Below are 21,337 nucleotides of genomic sequence, written 5' to 3'. Positions count from 1 at the left end.
AACAAAGGGCACATATTTGGAACCATGACCAGAGAATGAAGGCTACTTCAAGGCCATTAAAGTTAACACCGTACACTGACACAGAACCTTGGGTGGAATCTGGGCTGAGCTGATGAGCCTTAGGGAGCTTGTGTTCATTTTTGGCAAGCGATTTCTCTCTTCTGTGATGGTGAATTACAGCTGAAACTCTGTTTTTATCTTGAAGCCCCATCTCACCCACTACCAACACTTGAACTTTGTGCATGAAGAGGCCAAGATTGCATTGGAGAAGGGAAATACAAGATGGTACAGCAACTGAGATGCTGAAATGAAAGCTTTGTAAAGTATTCCCCTCTCTAAATATGTAGAGTACAAAGAACAGACTTTTTTAATCTCTGCCTTGCTTATTGAACACAGTAACAAGTCAGGAACAGACACTTTCTCTTTTCTTTTAGTACGAAAATCAAGGATAACTCCTTTATGTTCTATGCTTTAGCATCCATGCTTAGTAAGTCTTTATTTTAATGTTTCGTTAATAGTATCAATACACTGGTTACATGGCTAAAATATCCCATGGTGCTATCCTGCCAATTATCTACTAGTTTGAAAGAGCTCAGAACAACTAACCAAGAGTTAAATCTATTTCATATCCATTTAATTTAAAAGTATAATTAATTTCATGAGGATTTGTTTACATATGTAACGAAACTAAGCAGCACAGACACACCTTTGTTTTGCCCATCTCAAAAAAGCTTTCAGACAATTAAATAAAAATATTTGTAGTGGATTAAAATATGGCACTTATATCAATCAGTGTCCCAGGTTTTCAGCAAGTGTTGTCATTTTATTCTTGGCTACGTTAGGATTCATAAAACCTGACAATCAATTCTCCTCTGAATGAACAATAGAAAAAAAAATATCTTACTTTTAATTTCACATAAACAGTAATTGCACCAATATGCTGCTTGCACTGAAGCTGCATAACCAATATTACAACACCTCTTAGTGTAATTTGCATGAATAATTAAATGTGAAAGGTGTGCCTTAGCAAATTACATTATCGTATGCTGGTCACAAATAACTATATTAATGCTAACTGGTCAACAGTCCAACATCTCAACGTTTGGTAGGAGAAGTGGTAAATTAGTTACCAGCAGCATTAAAAATGGTATCTTGAAAAAGCAGGATTATCTAACAATGAGGAATAGGTTTTATTTCGTTAAGAATTGAATATTATTTTAGCATTTCTTTGAAGTTGTTTTCCTTACTGTCAACATTATCTCCGTCCCAAGGGATGGTAGTTTGATACACACACATTATAGATTCTTCTGCAACTTTATAGCCTAATTAAATAAAAAGACCTTTTCATTTGTGACTGCATAGGTTTTATGTCACCTCTCACCAGTCGCTTCCTAGTAACTCAGCTGTATGCTCTGGATCAGCACCTTCTTCTCCACCAGCTTGATACTAACAGGAGCAGAGACACCCTCATAGGCCTCTGAGCTGCAAAGCACCGTACCGTATTAAGACAGCATCATCTTATTTGCCGTTATCATAAATATACCCAAAAGCAGCGCATAGAAATTATACACACATTCCCCCAGTGTCCATACACAGTACCTACCTGGGAAAACATTAGTATCATTGCTTCAAAAATAGTACCAGTGTCATAGGACATATATTTAAAACAGTGTATCTATTTTTAGATTAATATCACTTGTTATGACAACATCTGAAGCACAACTCTCATCCGTAAAACTACCTAGTACCATTATAAATATATATATATGTATGTATGGTATTAATTTGACAACTTCGGGTAAGGGACAGAGATGGCAGGGTGTGGCTAAGAGCCTACTAAAGTAGGCTTGGCAGTTTATTGTAGGAAAATATAAACACCACTCTGATATTATACATTCGGTCTTCGGAACGGAATTCAAACATCTATCCTAAACTACAGCTGAAGGAGGGAGCAGCTGCTTTCACCAGCCCTTAGCTAGGAAAAAGCATACACTCTAGCTCTGTCTAGCTCAGATTACTTATCTGTGTACTTGTATTATACCAACAGCAGCAACATGGGATCGGGCATAGTTGTGGGGTTTTTACATTAAAAAAAAAAAGTACAGTGTACAGAGCTGTGACAAAAAAGAAGAAACAATGTAATACAGGGGTTTGTGGTCATGATTTACTACCAGACAAAAGAGGTGAAGCAAGAAACTCTTACAGAAGCACTGAATTTAACAGGTATGTTGGATGAAGCATGTGTACAAGTTTATCTAGTCCTGTGAGAGCTCCACCAGAAATTGTCTTTTCCGAGCTCCTGTATATCAGACTTGCTGCACATCTTACCATTACACTTTGCCATTCTTGTGAAAACTTTTCCACTTACTTTTCCTCATAATTCTCTCCCAGCCATGCTAATCCTTAGTGTGGTGATACACTGACCAGCTTTTGCATTAAGCTTTGTTTTCTGGAGCCAGAGCCACTACTTTTGTGGTTTTCTGGGACTGCTAGAAATCAGTTCATGACCCCTGAATAAAGGAGGACTTTTGGAGGCAGGATACCCTCTACTTCTGAAGTTCTAAGAAACAAAGTCACACATGTAATATATGAAGCAGAAATATTTCTTTACTAGTGTTTTTAGGTAGTGTACCAGTAGTCATATATAGGACACAGAAAGAATGTAGTCACCTGCAAACAGAAATTGCCACTGCTTGACAAGTCCTTGGTCTGCAGAAAGAGTAGCAGAAATGGAAGAGACAGCCACATGGTGGGGGGAATGAAAAAGAAAAAAAAAAAAAGAGCAGTTAAAAAATAGAGCCATTAACTCTCAAGAGGACATCAGACATATCCTGTTGAAGGCAGCAAAGCTTCACTGAGGTTTTCCAAATAATTGACAAGAAGGTTTTCATTTCTTCATGATGTACCTTCTCAGAATAAGTGGAAAAAAAATAGCAGGGTTTATACTCAATCTTTTTCAGCTATGGCCTGAGAACAGATCAAGACGTAATCTCAATATCAGACAAAAACTAGTACTAATTTTCATAACCGGGATTTCACAAAATGCAACCTGGCTTCAAATGTGTGGAAGAACCTAATATTTGAAAAATCTAAGAGGTCTGTATGGCCGCCACCAGACAACACACTTCCAACTAAATCCCTACTATGCAGTATGAATGATTTACAATCCAATACAATACCTAGAAACTTCTCATGCACTTCTTTCTACTTTCAGTTATCACTGATCATTGTATCCCCTCAAAAAATTAACCTGTTTATGAAGAGAGATGCTAATTTCATTATCACCTTGCCAATACTTTCAGTCATGATTTTAATGATCTTCAAGAATCTGCTAGTGAGCCAGTTCAGAGTCTAAGTAAATTGATAACAAGCAATATGAGGAATACTTTTAAAATGTTTTGGAACAGGAGATGATCAATTTATGAATGTCAGCAAATAATACCTTCATTAATTTTTTCATAATGAAAGACAAAAGAAACCACACTATCGCAGTGGAAGAGCATCTGTAAGTTATATAACCATAAGGCTGAAGGATCAGGCACCAAAATTTCTTCTAACAAAAATTAATGAGATGTTTCACTTGCACACTCCTAGGTTGACCAATTGTCAGGAGAGGGCAGCATATTCTGAGTTTTGATTCAGCATTATTCATCTCCACTTCCACATGGACCTTGCACAAAACCAACTGTGCATGATGTAAATAAAAAAAATAAAAAAACCCAAACTTTTACACATGTAGAAATTATGCAGAGACATGTTGAAAGGTCCGTGGGGGGTTGTGAACATTCTATGTTTCTCAGGACCTGGTATACTAAATGATATCCCTTTCCTTGCATTCTTCATGTCACCAATCACCTTTTATTTTCATTGGGCATTTAATAATGTATTGCATATACAGTTTAACAAAATGGGGCCTTGGTTCTGATATAAATATCATACGATTAACAGCTTTTTATTGTTTGATTGATCAAATCTTGTTTCACTGATTAGAAGTTGCCTGTATTACATAGGTTTGTCTTAGATTTGTTCCACCGAGCCCAGGCTGTAACAGCTTCTCTCTTACTCTGTTTCAATTCACAGTGCTTGATACTGCCTCATGAGCCTCTCAAAGGTTCTCCTCCTTCTAATCAAACCCCTAGAGGCACTTTAGCAGCCAACCTGGGTGATTACAGGCATTGCTGTTGTAATTTACTAAATTATAAATGCTTTTTCTTAGTCATCAGTTTCAATCGTGTAAAGTTGCCCAACTGTAATGGAAGTTGCATGCAGAAGTATTGCTGAAAATTTAATTTGCATGCAAATCTGCCCACTTGCCATCCTTTATTGTGAAGAGTTAACGTAGTCACACAGTGCTGTACTCATGGATTACCGGGATTTTCAACCAGGCACTGTGACTATGTCCACTTGAATATACCAACCTACATTGGCCCCGCAAAAATTCTTATTTAGGTTCATCACTTACAGATGTGTGCTCGCACACATGTATATTCAAAAGTACACATTGTTGCGTATATGCTTTTATATTTAGTATGGCCCACAATAACTAGAAAAGAAAGTTACTTTAAACCATTGCAGTTGTATACATGCAAAAAGTAAAATACATGTTTTAAATATTAACATTTTAATACAAATACCTTTTTACATCTTTGGCCTCCCTTCCCTTTATTTCCCTCAGTCAAAAAAAAAAAAAAAAATCTCTGGCTAAACTTTTCAGTGATGTTTATCCTGAGGCTTTATACCTGTCTGTTGTCAGGGGTCTTTCCCCCACCCTCCCTTAATCCTCCTTCATTCAAACAGACACACACATTTAAAGAAAGGCAGCTGGCACACGGTACAGCACTTATTACTTCAGGCTCCATTGGCAAGTGCCTGTCATTATCACCTACCATGTTTCCTGTCTGATTTATTGTATTTAAGAAGTTGTAGCTGTAGATAATGAGAGTACCACTCCAGTATGACAAATAATCACCACACAATTCATGTTACACTAGAAAAGCGTAAGTCTCTCTTCCTCCTCACTTCTTAGGCTTTACACAACACAAGCAGCTGACTTGCTGCTTCTTTTTATTCCAGATTCTACACTTGCAACATTCTGGGTCTAACTAGTTTTAGTCAAGATTTTTAATGTAGCACCTGTAAACAGTACAAGTACCTTCTAAGAAAATAATGAAAAATGTACAACTGTTTATTCAAGAGTAAAGAAAATTCTGTTTGAGACAACTTTATGTTTGTTTTTGGAAAGTATGTCTTCCATTTTTACTAATACAAATGCACGCAAGAAGTGCATTCTAAACTCAGGCATCCTGGTACTGTAGAAAGTGCACACTGATCTCCTGTACATGGACATTCAATGCAGTAACTTCTTTCAACACCTGACTGAAAAAAGCACAAGCTAGAAAGAATCACGTGCTTCAAAAGTTTATCACCTTTTTATATGGTTTTTGAATCTAACGAGTTAGTGCTCCCAATTCACTATGACTTCCCACTGGGCCCTCTGCAGAATTTGGGCACATACTCTTTATAGACAACAAATAATACCGTTTTCTTTATAGAGGAAAATATACCCACCACCATGAACAAGAACTGTGTAATGAAAGGAAGGATAATCCAGACACACGTTTCAGAAAGAACAGAGACTTAGACCTAAGATCTATTAACTTAACGGAAAGGAAAAGCCTTGTTCTAATGAACCAACAATTACATTGCAAACATTTCATACCTTTTTTGAAAGCTGAAGGGAAATAGGGTCATTGCTAACAAAATACATGCACCAATTCTTGAACTGTAGGCTCAAAAAGTGTTTATATGGTTTATTAGCTACTGCTACAAAAAGAAGGAATTTTTAATATTTCAGTTACATATAAGAGAAAGACCTTTCCAGAAACCGTTTGCACATTCTGGATTTTCTTGGAATTGCAAAGATGTAACACAGCACTTAAATGTGTTTTGGGTTGTTGGGATTTTTTTTTTTTTTTTTTAAGTTTACCAAGAAAATTTACAGTCTCATTCATTAAATCACAGAATGCAAGAGACTAGAAATGGAATAGGTCACAAGAGGTCAAGTATTATTTTTATGTATAACTCAAGCATTGTCCCTGGAGTAGCTCTGCATGATATGTGAAACAGTCCAGTAATGAGTGTTATCACTTAATTTAGCATTCTTATTTGAAATTCCCTTCAAAGCCTGTCTGTGTGTTGAAATAGCCCAAAATGTCTTCGAATTATTTTATTACTACTATAATAAGCACTTTCAGAACAAAAGAATATTTTGTTTTGTTGTATGTACTTTTCTTTCTGATAAGTTTGCGCTAATTGAGATACTGAAATAAATTTTGGAGTGCTAGAAAAGAGAAAAATCAGCCAATATTTCAGCTTCCATAAAGAGATGCAAGGCAAGACATTTAAATTTTACAACTCAGACTTACAGCTAACAGGATTTGCAAGACTGAAGAAACATACTGCAAGTCTGTTTTTTTAAAGTACTTATTTAATTGAATGCACACATTGAGAAAAATCTTAAAAGAAATTAAAGATTACAAATTCCACTCCTCTCCTGCTTCTCATTTCATAGCAAATTCCACTGATAGAAGGAAAATTATATTTACTGTTCTTACATACCTGACCTCCAACTATATTTACAATAGAACTTTGGTTGCAGAAATACAACCTATCAAAGAATCTAACACAATAGTCTCTCAGGCTCTTGTATTATTATTCATTTTTAAAGCACTTATTCAAAACAACAACACATATCCCTAGTGCATCATTATGTCATGCATTAAGTTCACTTACTCAGAGGAGTTATTCCACATCTTCCCTGCTTTCAGGCAGAGGTCACTTCTATCAAAGAAGGCAAGAGCGGTACAGCTTACAGGTCTTCAGTGTACTACGGCACAAAGACAGAAATACGAAAATGTAGATTTACTTCAACTCCTTTGAAGACAGCAAGTAATATAGTTATGGGCAGTGAGCTTAAAACAATTGATAAATTATTAGCAGAGAGAGGAAAAATTGTCTTTCACCGCAATTTTCTAGTGAACCTAGTTTTTAGATTCTTCAGTCATAGAGTGTCCTGACTGGCTCCAAACTAACTCCAGTGAAGCAAATTTCACAAACTTGCTAGGTGGAGCCACCCCCACTTTACATCAGGTGAGCTGGTCTGAAAAGATTTTAATTATTTACAGATGAAACTTTCTCAGCCAGCCAGAGTCCAGGTGCAGTTGTTATGTACAGGCTATACTGTGCTGTGTATGTGGTTGGTACTAGATTTTTTTGTTGGTTTGTTGGGGTTTTTTTAAAAACCCTTTTAAGGAAAAAATTAGCACTGCACTGTTCTCCCTACTTAACAAGTCTTTACTTTTGCTGCTGCTACAATTAACCATTTTCAAAGGCCTGAAATTACTTACTATCAGTTGTTCATAGAACGTGACCAAGCAACAAAAACAAAAATTTAAAAAATGTTTTGTTTTGTTAACACCTACTTAAAAGCATTAAAAAAAATCCCTCAAAATTTCTTTTCAGTAAATTACAATTTAGGATTTGTCTTATTTAAACACTTTCCCATATAACACTAATCCATATATGAGCCCTCTGCATGAAACAGAATACACACACTTTATATACAGTTCCAGCATACCTTAGGATTTGGTGCTAGTGGGAACTCTACATAAAAAAAAAAAAAAAAAAAAAAAAAAGCTCCTCAGTCCTTTCCCTCAACTAGAATAAAATCCCCATACCTTCCTTCCAGAGCAGAGTTCTCAAGATGTATCTGCTGTTATAACACAGCAGTAATTGCCAAGCACCTTCAATCTAGGGTTCAAGCAAAATGATTCTGAGCAGCTCCACATCCCTTCTTAGGGTGTTAGCATCTGCCAGCCTCCTCCATTTCCTTCCTGTACATTTTATCTGGGCTTTTATCTTTTCCTCCCTTTATTTTGCTTTATCTATTTTCAACAATAGTGACTAGCACAGTATAACAGCATTATATAAGCTTTTTACAGTGCCATGTTTTGCTTTACAGAGTGAGCATAAATGAGGAAACACTAAGTTAAACTCTGACAGCCAATGCTGGATGTATCAGCTTGGCCTATAAATAAGCACTGATCACCTCCATTTTATTGAACTCATTTTCCAGGCAAGCAAAGACCACAAGATTCCTCTGCAAATTTTCCCTTTACACTCTCCAGCAGTGCTGCTAGTGTCAGCTGCGACAGATTTATAGCCTATTCATTCATGGGAACAAAAACCCTGCCAGGGCTGGTCATGCAACACGCAGTAGCAGTTAGTTCAGAAGATAACAGCTGCAATACCTCACTTCCTTATTCAGCACTCTATAGCATACACTACTTTGGAGATAATAAATGCTTCTTGTTTGTATTTCTTGAGTAATATCAGAGGAAAGGGTCCGCATTACAACAGTATGAAGTGGCACTGCAACACAGGGGGATTAATCAGTGTTTTCATTGTATTTATTCCTTCTCTGGCTTTATGGTTTTATAACTGACGTAAAAAAAGTTACCCTAGACTGTTTTTATATACTGTCATTTCCAGGGATAGTCAAATATTTAAATTTTTAATTTAGCATACATTTAATTTAAAAGGTTATTTTGAATTATTTTGAATTCTGAGGTCTTACAATATGTAGTGTTTTAATACCAAGAGACATTCACTGTCAGGATTAACCAGTTATTTTCCCTTACACACAAAGCCAAAAAATGTGCTTAATCTGAAGCAACTGAATTATAGATTGTAAAATTACCAGATTCCTTTCACTATTTTGAAAAAGCAAACTAAAACGTGTAATAATTTTGTAGATATTCTTTAGTTGCAGTAAGATGTGGTATCAGAGAGAAGATGTCAGACTAAGATCAACACTGCTCTTTTTGGAGGTGCTGCTCACAGCCATCAATTTTGGAAGAGATGCTCTTACATTTGGGTTACATGCTGAACTTTTAAGCACTGCACTGTTGCCTCATTGCAGACAATCTAAACCTTCAACCTCTTCTCAAATGTGTCTGCTGCAACTACACTTCCTGCTCCTCTGCAGCCACCCACTCTTTCTCCTATTGAAATACATGATGATGTTACACCAAGCTCTAATCACAAGCAGCGTGGACTAAGATCAAGACCCACTTAAGTGCAACTAATGTCTATTTTCATGGTCCCTTTGAAGGAGATACCGCGTTGACATGAGAACCAAAATGAACTTTTATCAACTTGTGATTTTCATCTTTTTTCAACTCTCTCTACTGCAAAAGAATGTCCAAGTAAAGCCCTAAAATGAACCTTTAATTATGTTAAAATCAAGTTTTTCTAAGTATTTCTTAGGTTTGTTCAGCCTTGAGCACAATACTCAGCTCTTACAGCTGCTCAGGAGATCAGAACTTCTAATCTCAGAGAGAATTTTGCAACCTCAGTCTTCTTTCAGAAACACAGTGCCCAAAACTAAGCACAATTTTTTTGGTGCTTTCACCAGAAGAAAAGGCATAGCAATTTCTAAAATAGTGGTGCAGACCACAAACATTTAGCATCTTGAATTTCTTATGAGCTTTTACTGAAGTCACGATCCGCTGTCCCAAGTTATGTTTGAAGAGTCCATTTTTAGTTTGATCAAATGTACCTATATACCATGGCATATAGAAGAGCAGATTTATTGTAAAGGTGGAAAATATGGGAATGATCAAAAAACATACTCTAAAATAAACCATTAGTTGGTCTAATTAGAAAATTCGCCTCTCTCTACAAATCTCATCTCCCTTAGCAGAGCAGAATATACAACCATCTTACTAGATCAAACCAAAGGTCTGGGCTAGAATCCCGTCTGCAGCACTTGAGACTCCAACTGCAAATATAAATGCTTAGGAACAAAAAGATGCTTAGACCACAACAGCAATACAACCCACTAAAAGCACTTCTGTGTAACCTCTTCAAAGTCAAAAACATGCTTTAATGTACTCAGATAGACTTCCAGATTTAATTCTGAATCTCCTTGTTTCAGTCACTTTCAGTCCATGGAATGTATAGAAAATATGACATCTGTTACTGTAACTACAGTTTTTGCTAATCAGTCAGGTTTTATTGTGTGGCCTCTGGCTCAGCTCATAATACTGGAAAGAAGCTAGAGCAGCAGTTTAAAATTTTGCCAATTTAATAATCCTTGCTAATTGGAAGTAGCACACGGGGGGGGGGGGCAGGACGGACACGACAACAACCCCAAAACCCACCAGTACTGAGGTTTACAGTACCTGTGCTGTTCCTATTGGGTGTGGAGGAAAGGGAAGGGGAAAAGATTTTCTGCATTGAAAGTGGGGGAAGAGTGTAAGAAGCTAACCACTCGAATGATTCATCCTTGCATCGTCCTATCCTGGCAACATAAATCTAAATATATATACATATTTAATTGTACAATATTTACAAAGAAGCTTGTTATGAAGCAGCCCTATTTTATCTGCTGAAAATTAGCCACCCCCTGCTGTAAAAACTGGATTTTTCCCACTCAACATCGAAATACATTCATTCTTATAATTGTTCTTTTCTTTCAAATCACCTAATATAACAAATGCTAGAAGACATTATAGTTCATCTGCTAAGCAGTCACTTTATGAGTTGAGGCTTCAATGCTTTAATGGGGAAATTGCCTGACTTAAGTAAATCATGTCACCTCCACCCAAGTAATCATATTTGTTGCAGACTTCTGCTGACCTCATCTATACAGTAAAAACAAAAACACATTTACATTTTCAGCTTGAGATATTTGGTTCAAATGGTTTACAAATAGGTTGTAATGAAAACTAATTTTAGCTTACTCCAAAGATACTATTTAAGTTCTCTGTTGATAGTGTTTACAGATATATAATTCTTGGTTACTGTCATTTAAATAGAGACAGCATGTTTCTGCAGAAAGAAAGCAAGCAACTTGTGAGATCATTTCTGATCGGTTACTACCTTTTGAAAATGTTACTTTTAGGAAAAATAATTGAAAAGCTAAAAAGCTAAACATGTCTTTTCTATGATAAGAGGTTTCAATGGTTTTTTGTATATGTTGTTTTCCCCACTGCTTCATACAAGAAAGCCTTTTGGAAGTGACTTCCCACAGCATTATCTGCATCACAACTTTTCCATGTGAAATGTTTCAAAAAAATGCTAGTTAACTAGTCTTGTGAAATTTCAAGCAAGTTTTAAACAAAAAATTAGTTTTACCTTAGTTATTTTCCACATGCATGAGAAAAAAACAATACTGCCATTACAAGATCAAAGGTTAGAATTTCACATGGAAGACAGTACAGAGTTAACATGTCAATGCATATTGCACCAAGACTATCAGCCTCACGTGTTGCCTTTTCAGTTAAAATGAATTTATTTATCATTCTTACTTTTCACTTGGTCATGGATTTTCCAGTATGCAAACACAATTTCTAACCTATATTCTTCTATCTCAAGTTCTGATGCAAACAAGAGAAATAAGGAAGGGGGGGGAGAAATCTATGGAACTTACTAGAAATTACAACTTTCTTGTATGGTTCTAACTCACTGTGTAGAATACAGATTCCAAAGGCATGAGACCACAGGAAGTATCAAATCATCTAACCTGATCTGATGCAACATAGATCAAAAAGCTTCATTCAGCTACTTCCATAACAACAGTGCACTCCCTAATACAAAAAAACTTCATCCTGTACTGTGAAACTCATTCTGAAAAGCTACAGAGCTTTATTAAAACTTGTGTAGATCTGTAGAACTTTACAGTTCTTTACAGATCCTAATAATTTCAATGATTTTTTTTTTTTTTTAAAGCGGAAATGCATTTGGATGTAATAAACAGAATATGGTTTTAAGTACTAATAGATTGAAATGGTTTGCCTTGAATTTATACTCTCCACATTTAATTTTAGATTTGAGGTACAAAGGTGAGATTTGAGATCAGACACGGTTTCCCTCAGTATACAAGCCAAATGAGACTCACAGACCCATTGGCTTTTTTTCACTACACTGGGAAAAAAATTTTGCATCATAATCCAAGCTTTCCTTGCAAATGAGGTAAGTTTTATTTTCTAGGTTTCAAAAGCTTAGAATCCTTCATAACAAACACTTTCATTTGTTTTTACTATTTCACAGAGACATTGGCATACACAATTTTTTTATGAGACAAAAAAATCATCTCTGCTTTAAGAAACTTATAAGGCAAAATTTACACATTACAACCTGTAAAGTTAAGGTGAAAGGATGATATATAACCTCCCATTTATTCATATTGATGTTTAAAATGACCTAAATAAGTAGCATAGGGTCCTTCAGAAAGGCTTCCTTTATTTAATCCCTTCGTCGGCTAAAAGGATGAAGTCTCATGCATACTTCTAGTGATACCAATTCTTCTCACTAAGAATATTCATTAGAAGAAAAAGGAAAATTAAAAAAGAGCAACTAAGCAAAACTCAACATTTTGCTTTAGCTTCATATCCTTTGTGCGGGGTTCTCTCCATTACAATTCCCTTTCATCCACTTACAAAAAGATTGGCTTGTCCTGAGTTGTTGCAGAAAAATCAAAAGAATGAAGAGTGTGAAAAAGCTTCCATAGGCAGTAAACATCAAGGTGATAATAGAAGCAATATAAAGGTGATAATTTACCTCAGTGGTCAATCTAGCCTAATATTCTGTCTCTGATATTTGCCTTTACAAATTATTTAATGTTTAGAAAAGTTCCTAATAGGTCACGATGTATCATCTTAGAAAAACCTATTCTTAAGTATTTCATGACCTTACACTGAAGAATGATTTCAAAACTTTCCTTTGAAATTTACAGTAACACCTCTAGATCTTCTTGTTACCCACCTACATGTCTAATATGCTAAGACAGTAGTCCCACACAACTTCTGGCAAAGGGTTCCCATACTTCTAAACATATATGGGATGAAAAACTTTTCTTTTCACTCTTGTTTTATACTTACTCTTTCGAATTTCATTGAATGTCCTGTTCCAGAACTCAGAACACCAGTGTCTCATTCACTAAGTACCTAGAACAAACTTAAGCTAAATGCCTTTTCAATTTTTTTTTTTTTTTTCCCTAAAACTTTGTATGAATTCCCCTTTCCCAGGGCTTTGGGCCCCTAGGAATGTAAATACAACATGATTTTCAAGGAAGCCTTCAAAGTTTTGAACACTATGTATCACTTCTGAAATACACTGTACAATTGACTAAATTTGCCTGCCAACAATCTCTTTTCCTTAAATATGCTTTCTACTATGGATGACAGATTTTGCAACATCTTTGTAGCTAGTATAAAGCCCTATTCTTTGAAAAACAATATTTTAGTTATCTTCATCTTTAGCAAAGAGCCTGGGTTAGCAGCCTCATAAAAAAGCAACCCCCGTAAGTAATACAGCATGCCTATACATGCAGATTTTTTTAGTATTGTTCACTAAAAAACAACTTCAAAAATTGAGCATGGAATTGAAGAATATTACCAAAATAATATTGGTGTCCACATTCCCAAACCTAAAAAATCAAATCCGGGTTGCTGACAACAATCTAACATCTAATTTCCTAATTTCTATTGTTCTCAGATGGTTATCTTGAATTTGCACCTATGTCTTATGTTTTCTGTCCACCACATTACACTAAATCAGTGACAGTATCTATTAATTCACAGCATACAGATGTTAGAGGACAGGGCATATTTTTAACTATTTTGAGTGTGGCAAACAGAATACACAATTACATTTGTTTGTTAATCTAAAAATAGAAATGTTGGGTTATACGGCTCCACAAACAACTGAGAGAACATTAGCAGAAACCATAGTGTACTCATCTAGCATTTCCAGAGCTGACTGAGAACCTCAGGTTTGAGATGTACTGTACAGTTCAGAGTGTGATATAACAGATACTGCTATAGTCTCTTCCTAGAAAGATGTTATGGTTTGTTACTTCTGTTTTCCCCAAATCCTCCAGTTTAAAGGGAGCTCACACATAAGACTGTTTCCTTCTCCCACTTGAACTTGAGTTTATTAATCTCAGAAACCACACAAAAGGCTGGGACGAGCAGACCATAAGTATGGAGAACATCTCTCAATTTCCTCTATCTGTTATCATCACTCTTTCCACATTGGCACCATTTTATCTTCAGGTACATACACGTGAGTTTCTACAAGAACTACACCACGCTCCGCAATCACCACATGTTGGTGAAAAAGATGACCCGGCATGAGACTTCACATGTCTACTCCTGCTCCTAGAAACACAGTGACATACCTTTTTTTTTTTCCTCACTGTTAATCAAAGAAACCATGTCAGAATTACATTTACCAATGAAAAAAAAATGCCCTTTTCTCACAGATATTGATTATTTAATTATTCCACAGAATAGCATTCTAAAGGAAAGTTCATAAAACTCCAATAATGATTCATTAAATCATATCTGATTAATGTGTAAAAGAGCCGCTATCCAGTGTTTGAAACAGATACTTAAAAGTTGAATAGGAAGTCCACAAGCAGTAGAAGAATTTGTGTTGGACAATATATTTGAGGTCTTTAAATACCTCAGAGGAAGAAGTGGACCAAACACTGCTCAAATAGCTGAAGCTGTGTCAGCATTTCCAGATTCATATGAAATAGCAAAAAATCAGCTTGAGTTTTAAATTGTTTGATTAGTTTTCAGAATAATCAAATAGTTTCTTTCCAAACCAGTTTTATAGTTTTATTTTTGCCAAAAATGAAATTATTTCATTTACATAGCACTTCTATGTTAGAAAATTTGTCTTCCTCTGTGTATCTAGAGGCTATTTTTTTCCAGTTTGAAGGACTGATCTTTTTAAACACTAATGTCAGAAAGATGACAGGTTAAATTTGTCTAAACACTATACTGCTAATAACTGGCTTTCCCATGTAAATATTTGCAGACCAACCCCCTGCTAAACTCAACTGAAATCATGGTTATAAAAAAAATAATTATTGTTAAGACATGGTTTTTTACATATGCATTAACCAGCATCCTGTGGTTTTGCTGTTTAGAATTTACAATATATCAAATCCCTTTCCTTCCTACCTTAAATTTCAGAAGATAGTCTTCAAAATTCTAAGAGATTGCAACATACCATTTTCTTATTCTTCTGAATGTCTTTACATAAACATATGACAAAAATCTTACTTTTCATGGCCCTCTATGGAAGACAAAGAAACGTTCACTAAAACTTGACTTTGTAGACTTCCAATGACTACAGCCCCATTAGACCTTTCTTGTAATTGATATCTGTCATGTACAAGTAATAAGGTGTCCTCTGTAACAGGCCTTCAAACAATCATCCTCCCCGATACAAACGATAATGGCTACAGTGTCATAAGTTGAGGTTAAATATACTGTAAGTATGTAACTTTATGGGATGCTGATTAGAAAGCAGGTGAATATAAATAGGAAGCAGAGAGGGTGCATGATAATACAGAGGTGAAGGGAGGAAGAGTATGAGCTCTAACTGCCAGAAAAAAAATGCTGAGCCTCCTTTCTCAGAGCTGAGTCCTTTGTACCTATGTAATAGACTTGATTGAATGGAGCCTCATATTGCAGTGTGAAAGGTATTTAAAATTCCATTTTAAATTTTGTAAACTGTCAAAAGGAAGCAGAGATGTTGTTTTCAATATTATTTCTGTGCCTTTTGACTAGAAAGCTCTTTATGTTATTACTATTACTTCATTTATCTGAAATCCTCTTCTCAAGTTCTTTTGCTATCTATTTCAGCACTTTTTCCTCGTTCCTTTCTTCCCCTTTTCTTTATAGAGTTGTCTATGTCTTCCCTTTCACAATACATTCATGTAAAGATGACGGTGAAACTTCTGCTCACCACAGGATGTTGTTACTGACAATTATAATTAGTGTGCTATCACGATCACTGAAGGAAAGAACATGCTACAGCCCCACCATGGGTTGTTGCCTCTTCAATTGCTTATACTATTGTTCTTGAGATCTTGTTAAAATTATACTTAATGACTGCTGTTTAGGTTCGTTCATCGTGAAAACTTATACACACAGGTTATTCACCCATTTAGTTTGCCATCTCACTTCTATCATCCTTCTTTTTCGTTAACTGCCTGTTAACAGCAGTTTTTCCTGCTAACGTAATTCATTTCCTTACACTAGTATATCTTTATTACATAAATATATATATCACATCTGGGTTTTTCTGCTAATTTATGCCAGAAGAGTACAGTTTGTGTTTTCCCCACTGTTTTTCTTCTCAATGTTTTCAGGATATTGGCTGATCAATTGTCTTCTGATCAATACCGAGATTAAATGGAATCACATATTTCACCAATATATCTTTATTTCTGTGCTGAATAGGCCAACTACTCACTGTTAAATATTTTCAGTTTTGCTGGTTAGAATGAAAGGGAATGCTCACAACTTATTATATATGCATTTTTCTAATTATTATGCACAGACTTTAAAGAGAACTGTGCACTATTACTTGCGAGTTGTCCTATCTGCAGTCATTCTGCTACCCAAGAAGTAATTTCTCAGACACAAGCTCAACTCAAGTTAGTTTTACTGAGTAACTGACTGAAGCAGAGGGGAGTGCAGAATTCAGGGATAATACTCACTCATTTACATACGTACACTAATATTGATGCTGGCTGTATCCATGGCCAGGCCAAAGGTCTTTGGAGAATTGGGGTTTCAGTGCCCCACACCTCCAAGAAACAACCCACTAAATGAAGGAAGAACACCTTCACTTGGCATCTTCTAAAGTATCAATCTTTCTTTGCTATCCTTTACCTTTACCTTTTGTATATGCAAAAGGCAAACAAAATGAAACTCTCCCCAACCAAACATACTGGCCTGCTCCCTTGTAAAATTTTACCTGACTCAGTAAATCCTCAGAAGTTTTTGCAACTACAAGCATAAGCGATTGTCTATTTTATTGATAAATTGTTTCATTTTCTTCACATTGTATATCAAAAGTTCAAAGATACTAAACACTACATAGCTATAAGCCAGAAATAAATTTCTAGGCGTAACAACCTGTCTAGGCATATACCTCCTTTTGCCCATACACACGCTAGACCACCACATACCGAGCTCTTGTTTTGAATGGATGATACCATATTCACGCAAGGAGCTCTGCCATTGTCAGCCTACATGCTGATATCAGTGTAGGATTTCTTACAGTAGGTACTTACTCATGAATTTCAAATATACTGAATGCAATATTGTCATAAAGGGACTGCATGTATCCAAGCAAAAATAGTGTATTTAGACCAGTGTTAACCATAAACACATATATATAAAAATACACACACAGAGACTAGAATTTTCTAGCTCCGCGCAGGCAATAGTACAGGGCTCACCCTCACCAGAATGTGGGCAGAGAGATCCTGCTTGGTGCATTCTCTCATGTGGCACATGCTGCCTCTGACCTTCACAGGTAAAGGTAAAATGAATCCCCCTATTACCCATATCTTCAAACACCTCCAAAACAATCTGTCAGAATGTAACCCACAGTAAATGCTGTTTCTGAACTAAATTATATCACAGCACAGGCAGAAACTGCCTAAAAACATTCTCCTCTTCCTGATGCTGCCATAGCAAATGCCCTAAAAGCTGCAGCATTCACATGATTTGTTTCCGATGCCACTGTATGCTCATGGGAGAGTCAGGGCAAGGGGCATACTTTGACTCTTCACATGCCAAGATGAAGAAAATCAATTTCAATGCCCAAGGGAAGAAATTACTGCTAGAGAAGGTCACTTCCCACTACAAGTTGTTCCATTATCATGTACTCTTGGAAGGAATCCTACAAAAATTAGGTAAGTGTGGAGTATGAGCTGGTAAGCTATAAATAACTGGGGTAATGTAAAAGGTATATAAAGGAGCTAAACTATAAACCAGGTAAGATTTGCTTATGCATATTTGTTCTGATAAAGAGTTTAGTTAAGATGCTCTTTGTCTCATGCTGAAGGACAATAATTTGCACACTGCACATACAAAAAAAGTTGTTGATATAATGCAAAGACGACTCATGTCAAATTGGAATTGCTGCCAATGGAGGGTGGGGCAATTCACTGAGGAAAATGGTCTAATAATCACTCGCAGTATTCCAAGAACATGCCTTTCTTCAGAAATCAGCATGTTCATTCAAAGGAAGCCTGACTTACTGTGCACATAAATTTTTTAGGGGCTAAGGCTGAACCTCAGCTGAAGAAATGCACAGTCTATCCCAGACTCAATCATGTGTAAATGGCTTTGCAAACGGAAAAGAAACTGGCGGGGAAGCAACACCATCAGAACAGTAAAACTTTAATGGTTTCATTCATGCTGTATTTAACAGGCATGTGCTTAAGTGAGCTAAGGAAAGCACACTCCAGAATGGACATAGTCACTACCCTCACAGGGAAGTTAAATATTCAAAATAAATACCAACAAAAAAGCGCTAGTAGTCTGACTAACCTTAACAGGGATTTATAGAAGCTAATTCCTTACAAAAGTCGGGATCAAATGTGGAAAGCAGAACAGCAAAGTGAGACTGTAATTAGCTGGTAAACTGTTAATCCATCCATATACGATGAAATCCTCAGTATTGACAAATGTCACAAATATATTATTAATTTCCCAGTATTTCATGCTTTTTTTCTTTAAAGCTCCAGTTGCTGGATAATGGGATCCTAGGAGGAAAAAAAAAAAACCACCAACCAAAAAACATAACTTACTCATTTTCATAGTCACATTTTAAAAATCAGTTACTATGAACTCAGCTGCAGAGAAATCAAGACTCCAAATTCACCTTTAACGTATAACAAAACAGAAAAAAAATTAGTTTTGAGGCATTACTTATGATATATGAATGCTTGGTAAAACTGAATATGCTAAATGAAGATCAGAATTTTAAGTAAAACAAATAAAAAATAACAATTATTCTGTACAGCAGGAAGACAAAATAAGGACAATGAAAAGACAAAGAAAAAAAAACCTTCGATGCAAATGTTAAAAAAAAGTAAAACAAAGAAAGAAACAAACAAAAAAAACCCAAGACACAGTATCCACTTTAGTAACATTATTCTTGCTGAAATACTCACATGAAGTCTGTAATACTTATACAGATACCAGCTCTTTTGAAGGAGAGCTAATAAGGTTTCTTATTAGTACTTTTTCACTTCTCCTGACATCACAGGCTGAAGTACACAGAAACTGAATCACAACATCATGCTCAAAGATGACGAGAGAGTGGAAGTAAAAGGACATTAAGGTGCTCTCTCAATCCTTAGGAGCAGGGAACAAGTCACTGGGGAATATTGGATTGGGTCTTGGAAGCAGCTGGAGAAACACAGGGAAGTCAGCTGGAGATAAGGCTATATTAGGAGACTGAACAGTCTTAGTAGTAGGCAAAAATGCACCTTTTATTAAAGCTTCTACTTTGAGTTTCACTGGTTTTGTGTAATTTAATTATAGCAACACTCTCTGCATGATAAATGCTTTGTGAACACTAATAAAGGACAAACTCTGCTGCACAAAACCTTAGAGTCTAAAGACTGACAAGGTGACAGAGTAGAGTAGCCCTGAAGCTTGTATGTTATAGTTGGAAAGAATCACAGCTTATAGACAAATTAAGTCCAAACAAACCCCACCCTCTCTCCCTTCACAACACCTAACATTTAATCGTTGTTCAAAGAGATTCTGAAACAAAGTCCCTTTTCTAAGAGGGAAAGGCAAACCACAGACATCAGCAACATTTTAAACAAAACACAAATGAGAAAGGAACATATAAAATTAACCCAAAAGCCAGTAAACTCAGAGAAACTTACCATCACACTTATAAGTCTTGCACATAAAAGAACTGCAGAACAGAATTTTGGTCTGGATTTCCAAGAGTCTCAGTATGACTTTTAAGATGTTATCAACAGCATTGCATATGTGAAGTTTTTGTGTACATATATTTGTATTCTCATGCAAACACAAATACACTTTTGTTTCCATACCTGGTATGAGATGGCAAACATTGAAATTCTGTCCCCTATCAACAAAATCGATATTTGAACAGGTTTGAAAACAAATAAGTCTATCCTGAGGCTAAGACAAAACATATTATATATATAAACTCTTTGATAGTCAGCATTAAAAATCATACATTAATTTGAACTACATACATCACATTTTTCTCTAATAGATATTTAAGGTACTAAGGAAGAGGGGTTTCTAATTACGTTACTTTGGACTTTGCGTTATACAAAACATAATGCCAAGTTCAGTCAAGACTGTGACATAAAATTGGTAACACCATAGCCTGTGGATTCCATGTTATTTTGCTTCTCCTGTTTCATGTTTTAGTCACTGAACATGTATAGTATGCCTTCTCTTGGGAAATTAACTATTTTTTCCATAGTTGCTACCACAAAACGGGGTGCACAAGGCACATCAGAGAAGAATTTGTGCATTCTGCAAGCAACATCTCTTTGCAGCTCTACACTTTTTTCCACTATACATCACATTAAACCAGTGTCCGTATAGTCCAGGGAGTGTCAAAGTATGACAGGAAAACAATACCTGACACTAATAGAAGTTTTTGCCAATAGCTGTTCATAACTAGCTATGATTTTTGTATTCCACTCCAGATTACAATGGAAGCAAGCCTAAGAGTTCACCTTGCTTCTGCATTGTATCCTTCAACCGGTACAGCAACATTACCTACTCCAGGTGTTAAGAGCAAAAAAGCAAAGGTTCAAGAGCCCGTTCAAAGACATATGACATTTTTGACTATTCAAAGTTTCTTTTAAGGTCAACTGAACTGAACCCAAGATTGAAGTCAATGGAACAATATCCATTCAAAAAATCCACATTAACAGTGACAAAATTATTAATCTGTTACTGAGGTATATGATTTTTAGCATACTCAGTTAAAATTTGAACTCATGCCCATTTCAACTTTTCCCATTTTAATGCTAAATAATATGAGCAGCATTCATTTATTTTGAAGGAATAATAATCTGATATCTACAAAAGTTCTAAAATAGCGCATTTTTTATTTTTTCATAAAATACAACTTGAACTGTTCTATTAATCATGTTAGTTACTACATAGCTATATTAGCTATGAATATATTAAAAATGCAAATGAAAGACAATAAAAAGCAATATACAGATTTCTTTTTTGAACAACACTGAGGCTTTGGGACATAAAAACATGAAGAAAAACGACAGACAAATTAGGACTTGTTCTTAATGTCTTTCAGACACCAACAGGTTAAAAAGAATCATCTATACTATCCCCTCACAGGTTAATTCATGCATAGAGGACGGAATAATCTATTCATTGTTCTCATGCAGCAAATTAATAGGCCAAGCAACAAGAGACATTTGCAT

At 35.7% G+C, this 21,337-nt stretch overlaps 1 long non-coding RNA gene across 1 annotated transcript in view; it reads right to left on the bottom strand.

The window, feature by feature from the left end:
• LOC143165617 (uncharacterized) overlaps positions 1-21,337 on the bottom strand; it is a 171,064-nt gene that overhangs the window by 133,387 nt on the left and 16,340 nt on the right. The window contains exon 2 of the long non-coding RNA XR_012996283.1: positions 6,793-6,886. This is a non-coding gene — a long non-coding RNA (uncharacterized LOC143165617). The remainder of the gene's footprint in view (positions 1-6,792; positions 6,887-21,337) is intronic.

Source organism: Aptenodytes patagonicus, chromosome 11, assembly GCF_965638725.1.
Source record: "Aptenodytes patagonicus chromosome 11, bAptPat1.pri.cur, whole genome shotgun sequence".
NCBI lineage: Eukaryota > Metazoa > Chordata > Aves > Sphenisciformes > Spheniscidae > Aptenodytes > Aptenodytes patagonicus.
Note: the sequence above shows the minus strand (reverse complement) of the source record. Positions and strands in the feature narration are given on the sequence as shown.